Genomic DNA, 9,336 nt, shown 5'->3' on the forward strand with positions numbered 1-9,336 from the left:
CTCTTAAAATGGATGCCCATTATTGTACATGAAATATGTTTTGATAAAGGTGAATAATAAAAATAGATCTGATTTGATGGTTTCTGTTCCTTACAACATGAGCGTTTTTTGCCCTCATTATGAATGATAGTTTAGTGCCACACAGATTTTGGAGTTGATAGTCATTTTCCCTCATACTTCAAACACGTTATTCTATTATCTATGTATCATTGCTGAGGAGAACTCAGTCAGTCCAATTGCTAACATGTCTTGTTTTCCTTCTTCCAGCAGCATTGAAGATTTACTTTTTGTTTCGGAAGTTGTACATTTTCACTAAGATGTTTATAGTTGTTGATTTGTTTTTATTTATTGTATTTGAAATTTGGTGTGATCCATAATGACTTACTTATATAATGACTTACTTCTTTCTTCAATTCTGGAAAGTTCTCAGCCATTCTTTCTTTGGATGTTGCTTCTTCTTCATCTTTTCCATTATTTCCTTCTGGAATTCTTTTTTTCTTTCTTTTAATAGATCTTTATTGGAGTATAATTGCTTCACAATACTGTGTTAGTTTCTGTTGCACAACAAAGCGAATCAGCCATATGCATACACGTGTCCCCATATCCCCTCCCTCTTGAGCCTCCCTCCCACCCTCCCTATCCCACCCCTCTAGGTCATCGCAAAGCACCAAGCTGATCTCCTTGTGCTATGCTGCTGCTTCCGACCAGCCAACTATCTTATATTCGGTAGTGTATGTATGTCGATGCTACTCTCACATCACCCCAGCTTCGCCCTGCCACCCCATGTCATCAAGTCCATTCTCTATGTCTATGTCTTTATTCCTGCCCTGCAACTAGGTTCATCAGTAGCTTTTTTTTTTTTTTAGATTCCATATATATGTGTTAGCATATGGTATTTGTTTTTCGCTTTCTGACTTACTTCACTCTGTATGACAGACTCTAGGTCCATCCACTTCACTACAAACAACTCAAATTCGTTTCTTTTTATGGCGGAGTAATATTCCATTGTATATATGTGCCACATCTTCTTTATCCATTCATCTGTCAATGGATATTTAGATTGGTTCCATGTCCTGGCTATTGTAAATAGTGTTGCAATGAACATTGTGGTACATGTCTCTTTTTGAATTATGGTTTTCTCAGGGTATATTCTCAGTAGAGGGATTGCTGGGTCACATGGTAGTTCTATTTTTAGTTTTTTAAGGAACCTCCATACTGTTTTCCATAGTGGTTGTATCAATTTACTTTCCTACCAACAGTGCAGGAGGGTTCCCTTTTCACCACACCCTTTCCAGCATTTATTGTTTCCAGATTTTTTGATAATGGCCATTCTGACCAGTGCGACGTAATACCTCATTGTAGTTTTGATTTGCATTTCTCTAATAATTAGTGATGTTGAGCATCTTTTCATGTGCCTCTTGGCCATCTGTATGTCTTCTTTGGAGAAATGTCTATTTAGGTCTTCCACCCATTTTTTAATTTGTTTTTTTGTTTATTTATTTATTTATGGCTGTGTTGGGTCTATGTTGCTGCACGTGGGCTTTCTCTAGTTGTGGCGAGCAGGCTACTCTTCATTATGGTACATGGGCTTCTCATTGCGGTGGCTTCTCCTGTTGTGGAGCATGGGCTCCAGGCACATGGGCCTCAGTAGTTGTGGCATGTGGGCTCAGTAGTTGTGACTTGTGGCCTCTAGAGCGCAGGCTCAGTAGTTGTGGGACAGGGGCTTAGTTGCTCCACGGCATATGGGATCTTCCCAGATCAGGGCTCGTGTCCCCTGCATTGGCAGGCAGATTCTTAATCACTGCACCACCAGGGAAGTCCTTTCCACCCATTTTTTAACTGGATTGTTTTTTTGATACTGAGCTCCATAAGCTGTTTGTATATTTTGGAGGTTAATCCTTTGTCTGTTGTTTCTTTTGCAAATATTTTCTCCTATTCTGAGGGTTGTCTTTTTGTCTTGTTTATGGTTTCCTTTGCTATGCAAAAGCTTTTAAGTTTAACTCCCATTTGTTTATTTTTGTTTTTATTTCTGTTACTCTAGGAGGTGAGTCAAAAAAGATCTTGCTGTGGTTTATGTCAAAGAGTGTTTTCCCTATGTTTTCCTCTAAGAGTTTTATAGTGTCTGGTCTTACATTTAGGTCTTTAATCCATTTGGAGTTTATTTTTGTGTATGGTGTTAGGTAGTGTTCTAATTTCATTCTTTCACATGTAGCTGTCCAGTTTTCCCAGCACCACTTATTGAAGAGGCTGTCTTTTCTCCATTGTATGTTCTTGCCTCCTTTTTCATAAATTAGGTGCCCATATGTGTGTGGGTTTATCTCTGGGCATTCTATCCTGTTCCATTGATCTATATTTCTGTTTTTGTGCCAGTACCATAGTGTCTTGATTACTGTAGCTTTGTAGTATAGTTTGAAGTCAGGGAGCCTGATTCCTCCAGCTCTGTTTTTGTTTCTTAAGATTGCTTTGGCTCTTCGGGGTCTTTCGTGTTTCTATACAAATTGTAAAAATTTTTGTTCTAATTCTGTGGAGAATGCCATTGGTAGTTTGATAGGGATTGCACTGAATCTGTAGATTGCTTTGGGTAGTATAGTCAATTTCACAATATTGATTCTTCCAATCCAAGAACATGATATATTTCTCCATCTGTTTGTATCATCTTTAATTTCTTTCATCAGTGTCTTATAGTTTTCTGCATACAGGTCTTTTGTCTCCTTAGGTAGGTTTATTCCTAGGTATTTTATTCTTTCTGTTGCAATGGTAAATGGGAGTGTTTCCTTAATTTCTCTTTCTGATTTTTTGTTGTTGGTGTATAGGAATGCCAGAGATTTCTGTGCATTAATTTTGTATCCTGCAACCTTACAAAATTCATTTTTTAGTTCTAGTAGTTTTCTGGTAGCATCTTTAGGATTTTCTGTGTATAGTATCATGTCATCGGCAAACAGTGACAGTTTTACTTCTTCTTTTCCAATTTGTATTCCTTTTATTTCTTTTTCTTCTCTGATTGCTGTGGCTAGGACTTCCAAAACTATAGTGAATAATAGTGGCAAGAGTGGACATCCTTGTCTTCTTCCTGATCTTCGTGGAAATGCTTTCAGTTTTTCACCATTGAGTATGATGCTTGCTGTGGGTTTGTCATATATGGCCTTTATTATATTGAGGTAGGTTCCCTCTATACCCATTTTCTGGAGAGTTTTTATCATAAATACATGTTAAATTTTGTCAAAAGTTTTTTCTGCATCTATCGAGATGATCATATGGTTTTTATTCCTTAATTTGCTGATGTGGTGTATCACATTGATTGACTTGCATATATTGAAGAATCCTTGCATCCCTGTGATAAATCCCACTTGATCATGTGCTTTTAATGTGCTGTTGGATTCTGTTTGCTAGTATTTTGTTCAGGATTTTTGCGTCAATGTTCATCAGTGGTATTGGTCTATAATTTTCTTTTTTTGTGATATCTTTTTCTGGTTTTGGTATCAGGGTGATGGTGGCTTCGTAGAATGAATTTAGGAGTGTTTCTCCCTCTGCAGTTTTCTGGAAGAGTTTGAGGAGGATCAGTGTTAGCTCTTTTCTAAATGGTTGATAGAATTCGCCTGTGAAGCCTTCTGGTCCTGGACTTTCGTTTGTTGGAAATTTTTAATAATTTTAATTTCAATTTCATTACTTGTGATAGGTCTGTTTATATTTTCTAATTCTTCGTGGTTCAGTCTTGGGAAATTGTACCTTTCCAAGAATTTGTCCATTTCTTCGTGGTTGTCCATTTTATTGGCGTATAGCTGTTTGTAGTAGTCTCTTATAATCCTTTGTATTTCTGCAGTGTCAGTTGTGATTTCTCCTTTTTCATTTCTAATTTTATTGATTTGCATCCTCTCCCTGTTTTTCCTGATGAGTCTGGCTAAGGCTTTATCAATTTTGTTTATTTTCTCAAAGAACCAGCTTTTAGTTTTATTGATCTTTGCTCTTGTTTCCTTCATTTTTATTTCATTTATTTCTGCTCTGATATTTATGATCTCTTTCCTTCTACTGACTTTGGGTTTTCTTTGTTCTTCTTTCTCTAGTTGTTTTAAGTGTAGGGTTAGATTGTTTATTTGAGATTTTTCTTGTTTCTTGAGGTGAGATTGAATCACTATAAACTTCCCTCTTAGAACTGCTTTTGCTGCATCCCATAGGTTTTGGGTTGTCGTGTTTTCATTGTCACTTGTTTCTCTGTATTTTTTTAATTTCTTTTTTGATTTCTTCAGTGACCTCTTGGTTATTTAGTAGTGCACTGTTTAGCCTCCATGTATTTGTGTTTTTTATAGTTTTTTTTTTCCTGTACTTGATTTTCAATCTCATAATGCTGTGGTCAGAAAAGATGCTTGATGTGATTTCAATTTTCTTAAGCTTTCCGAGGCTTGATTTGTGACCTAAGATGTGATATATCCTGGAGAATGTTCTGTGTGCACTTGAGAAGAAAGTGTATTCTGCCACTTTTGGGTGGAATGTTTTATAAATATCAATTAGATCTATCTGGTCTATTGTGTCATTTAAAGCTTGTGTTTCCTTGTTTATTTTCTGTTTGGATGATCTGTCTGTTGGTGTAAATGGGGTGTTAAAAGTCCCCTACTATTATTGTGTTACTGTTGATTTCTCCTTTCATGGTTGTTAGCATTTGCCTTATGTATTGAGGTGCTCCTATGTTGGGTGCATAAACATGTATAATTGTTATATCTTCTTCTTGGATTGATCCTTTGATCATTATGTAGAGTCCTTCCTTATGTCTTGTAACTGTCTTTATTTTGAAGTCTATTTTATCTGATATGAGTATTGTTACTCCAGCTTTCTTTTGATTTCCATTTGCATGGAATGTATTTTTCCATTCCTTCACATTCAGTCTGTATGTGTCCCTAGATCTGAAGTGGGTCTCTTGTAGACAGCATATATATGGGTCTTGTTTTCATATCCATTCAGCCAGTCTGTGTCTTTTGGTTGGGGCATTTAATCCATTTACATTCAAGGTAATTATCAATATGTATGTTCCTATTGCCATTTTCTTAATTGTTTCGGGATTGTTTTTGTGGGTTTTTTTCTTTCTTTGTGTTTCCCACTTAGAGAAGTTTTTTTAGCAATTGTACAGCTGGTTTGGTGGTGCTGAATTCTCTTAGCTTTTGCTTGTCTGAAAAACTTTTGACTTTTCCATCGAATCTGAATGAGATCCTTGCTGGGTAGAGTAATCTTGGCTGTAGGTTTTTCTCTTTCATCATTTTAAGTATATCCTACCACTCCCTTCTGGCCTGCAGAGTTTCTGTTGAAAAAAATCAGCTGATAAACTTATGGGGATTCCTTTGTATGTAATTTTTTGTTTTTCCCTTGCTAATTTTAATATTTTTTCTTTGAATTTAATTTTTGTTAGTTTGATTAATATGTGCCTTGGTGTGTTTCTCCTAGGGTTTATCCTGTATGGGACTCTCTGTGCTTCCTGGGCTTGGGTGACTATTTCCTTTCCCATGTTAGGGACGTTTTCCACTATAATCTCTTCAATATTTTCTCAGACCCTTTCTTTTTCTCTTCTTCTTCTGGGGCCCCTATAATTCGAATGTTGATGCATTTAGTGTTGTCCCGGAGGTCTCTGAGATTGTCTTCAATTCTTTTCATTCTTTTTTCTTTATTCTGCTCCTCTGCAGTTATTTCCACTATTTTGTCTTCCAGCTCACTAATTCATTCTTCTGCCTCAGTTATTCTGTGTTTCCTTCTAGTGTATTTTTCATTTCAGTTATTGTGTTGTTCATCTCTGTTTTTTGTTCTTTAGTTCTTCTAGATCTTTGTTAAACGTTTCTTGTATTTTCTCAATCTGTGCTTCCATTCTATTTCTGAGATTCTGGATCATCTTTGCTATCATTACTCTGAATTCTTTTTCAAGTAGGTTGCCTATTTCCTCTTCATTTATTTGGTCTTGTAGGATTTTACCTTGCTCCTTCATCTGTGACATATTTTTTTGCTGTCTCATTTATTTTTTTTATGAGTGGGATTGACCCTGTCTTACTGGTTGTTTGGCCTGAGGCTTCCAACACTGGAGTTTGTAGGCCACTGGGTAGAGCTGGATCTTGGTGCTGAGATGAGGAACTCCGTGAGACCTCACTCCAATGAATATTCCCTGGGGTCTGAGGTTCTCTGTTAGTCCAGTGGTTTGGACTTGGAGCTCCCACCACAGGAGCTTCGGCCCGACCCCAGGCTCATGAACCAAGATCCCGCAAGCTGCGTGGGGCTGCAAAAAAAAAAGAAAAAAAAAAGAACAATAACAAAGTAAAACATAAAATTAGACTAGGAAACTAACAGATATGTTAGAAAGAATGTAAAAATAAAAATATAGATGAATCAACAAACAGAAGGTATATCAGTACCACAATAGTAAAAGGAGGAGGGAAAAGAAAAAAAAAAGGGGCGGGGGAAGGCCTTGGCTGTGTAGGGCGGGGCCTAAGCAAGAGCGAGGTTTGGGCAGTGGACAGAGCCAATGCTCAGGAACCACAGGGCTTGAAAAGGCCCTGGGGGCCATGGCGGGTGGGGCTTAGGCTCAAGGAACAGAAGAGGCCCAGGCGTGCCCCCCACCCCTGGTCTCAGAGGGCAGGGAACCTCACCTGGGAGCCCAGAAGGCTTCCTAGGCTTGAGTGGGTGGGGCAATCACCCTCAGCTTCTCTCCCGCCTCACCCAGAGGGCCCCTCCCACCTGCCTCTCCTGATCTCCCCAGCCTTCCTCCTATGCCCTCAAGGACCCACACAGCCTGGATGGGGCTTTAGTGGGGGGGGTACCGGGTTGGGAGCTCAGCAGGATCCCCAGCCCAAGTGGGCCAGACGATCACCCTCCGATCCTCTCCCGCTCTTCCCGGAGAGTCCCTCCTGCCTGCCTCTCCTGACCTCCCTGGCCTCAGAGGCGCCGATCTTGTCTGGCCTCCACTTCTCCTCCCCCCTCAGTCCCCCTACGTCCTACTGATTCACTCTGGGGTTCCTCCCATCTCCTTGGGCATCAGAGTCCCCCACCAGCGGCCAGCAGGTGCCCTAGTTGTGGGGAGACGAAAACTCTGCGTCTTCCCACACCACCATCTTGACTCCCCCTTCTCCTTCTGGAATTTTTATTAGATATATGTTAGGCTTCTTATTTTAACTTTCTAGTTTCTTAATACCCTTTTCACATTTCATATTTTGAATACTTATATCTCTTTGTGCTACATTGTCTTGGAATAATTCCCTTAGGTCTATCTTCCATTTCATTTACTCTCTTTTCACCTTTTAAGGATTTTTATTTCAATGAAGGATTTTTATTTCACTGTTAAAATGCCAATTTAATACTTTCCAAACATGCCTGTTTGTTTTTTATACGGTCCAGTTCTTGCTCTGTGTTTTCTGTTTCTACCTTTAGCTCCTTGCACAATTTAAATGTGTTTATTTCTAAGTCTCTTTCATTTTCTTTTATTATCCCAGGTCACAGTGTACAATTTCCACTCTCTCCTGTGTCTACATCCTGTTTCCCTATGTGGTTTGTAATTTTTGATCACAACTTCATTTTCAGAAGGGTTTGTTTTCCATGTGAATCCCATAAGGCCTGGGTTATGGAAGTGGTTTTGAGTTTGCCTCTGTGAGGTCCCTAGAAGTTTCATTGGTCCTGGCCTAATTTTTGTATTTAACTTCTATGCTAGATTGTGTTTCCAGAGAACACCACAACAATACCTCCCCTCCTACAAGCTCTTTTATAAAGTGCTCTTGCCACTCTCTCATCAAGAGGTGGAGTTTATTTCCCCTTCACCTGATTCTGGGCTGCCCTGTTGCTGGCTTTAACTAATAGAATGTGGTGGAAATGACATTTTGTAATTTCCAAGACTGGACCTTAAGAGATACCCAAGTTGCACCTTCACCGTTTAAAATGCTCCCTCTTGGAGGCCAGTCATCATGTTAGAAGCCTAACTACCTTGAGACCCCCTTGTTGTGAAGAAGTCCATGCTATCCACATATAGAGGGAGAGGCTGAGTGGCCACCAAAGCAATCAAACATATGAATGGAGATTTCTTGGACCCCCTAGCTGAGTCGCCAAGGGAATGCAGGCAAGTGAATGACCCCAGCCTCAAGTAGAACAGAAGAACCATTCAGCCAAGCTCAGCCTGAATCCCTGACTAACAGCTCACAAGCAAATAATTTTAATACATCATATAGCTTTAGGTTTCTGATTCTTAGTTGACTCTTTTCTGCTCATGGTGGAGGTAAATAGCAAGCTGTCTTATCACTGCCTTAGTTTAGTTGATACAGCCTTTCAATTCCATCATTCAGTGGGGTCTTTCTATGTTCCCCGCAATAACAGGAAAGGCATCCTCATTCATTAGGACCCAACTCAATTCTCAGTCTCTCTGGCCCAACTTTCTCTGATCATCATAAGGAAGAATGAATAATTATTTCCTCTCTCATGCTACTCTTCTACCCACAACATGTAAGGGTTTCTGTTTTTTTCATAGAATGAGATTTTATCTTTCAGTTCAAGATATTTTACCTGAGGAAAATCCCACCTTTCCTATCTCACTGGTCCTTTTCACATATCTTTGTCTCAGTCAAACCAAACTACCTACTCTTCCTGTACATACCCCATTCTGCATCCTGTATGCAGAGTTGCTCATGTTGTTCTCTCTGCATGAAATACCCAACCTTCTGGTGCCCATATGTAGATCGAACCAATCTTTCAACCCCAGCTAAAGTGCCTCCTTTCCCATAAAGCCTTTTTTCGTAGCTCAAACTATAATCTCTCCCTCTCTTGAAGTCCAATATTGTAATTGGTCTATGATTGTCTTGTGATTTCTACCTTCTCAAAACTTTAGAACATAGTGGTTTAGAACAGAAGTTGGCGAAGTAAGCCCACCACACATCCAGTCGACTGCCTGTTTTTGCATATAAACTTTTATTGGAACACAGTCACAGTCATTCACTAATATATCGTCTATGGTTACTTTTGCACTGTAATGGTAGAGTTGATTAGTTGCAACAGAGACTGTTAAGCCCGGAAAGTCTAAAACATTTATTATCTGGCCCTTTACAGAAAAATTTTGCCCATCTCTTGTTTAGAGCACGAGAATTGGACTTTGTATCACCCCTTAACATTTATCAGCTGTTTGATCCACAGACTTGCTGTGAAGGTCAAATGATAGAATGGGAATGAACTATTTTGGAACCTTTAAAGCATGATTATAGAGTATTTTTATTGCTGTTACTTTTGCCTTAACTTAGACTATCTTATGGTTTACCTCTAACTGAGTAAACAGTTCTCATATAGAAATGGAAAGAAATTAGAAAGATCATGGTGTTATGTTAGCTAGTATTG

This window comes from Balaenoptera ricei, chromosome 1 (assembly GCF_028023285.1).
Source record: "Balaenoptera ricei isolate mBalRic1 chromosome 1, mBalRic1.hap2, whole genome shotgun sequence".
Classification (NCBI taxonomy): domain Eukaryota; kingdom Metazoa; phylum Chordata; class Mammalia; order Artiodactyla; family Balaenopteridae; genus Balaenoptera; species Balaenoptera ricei.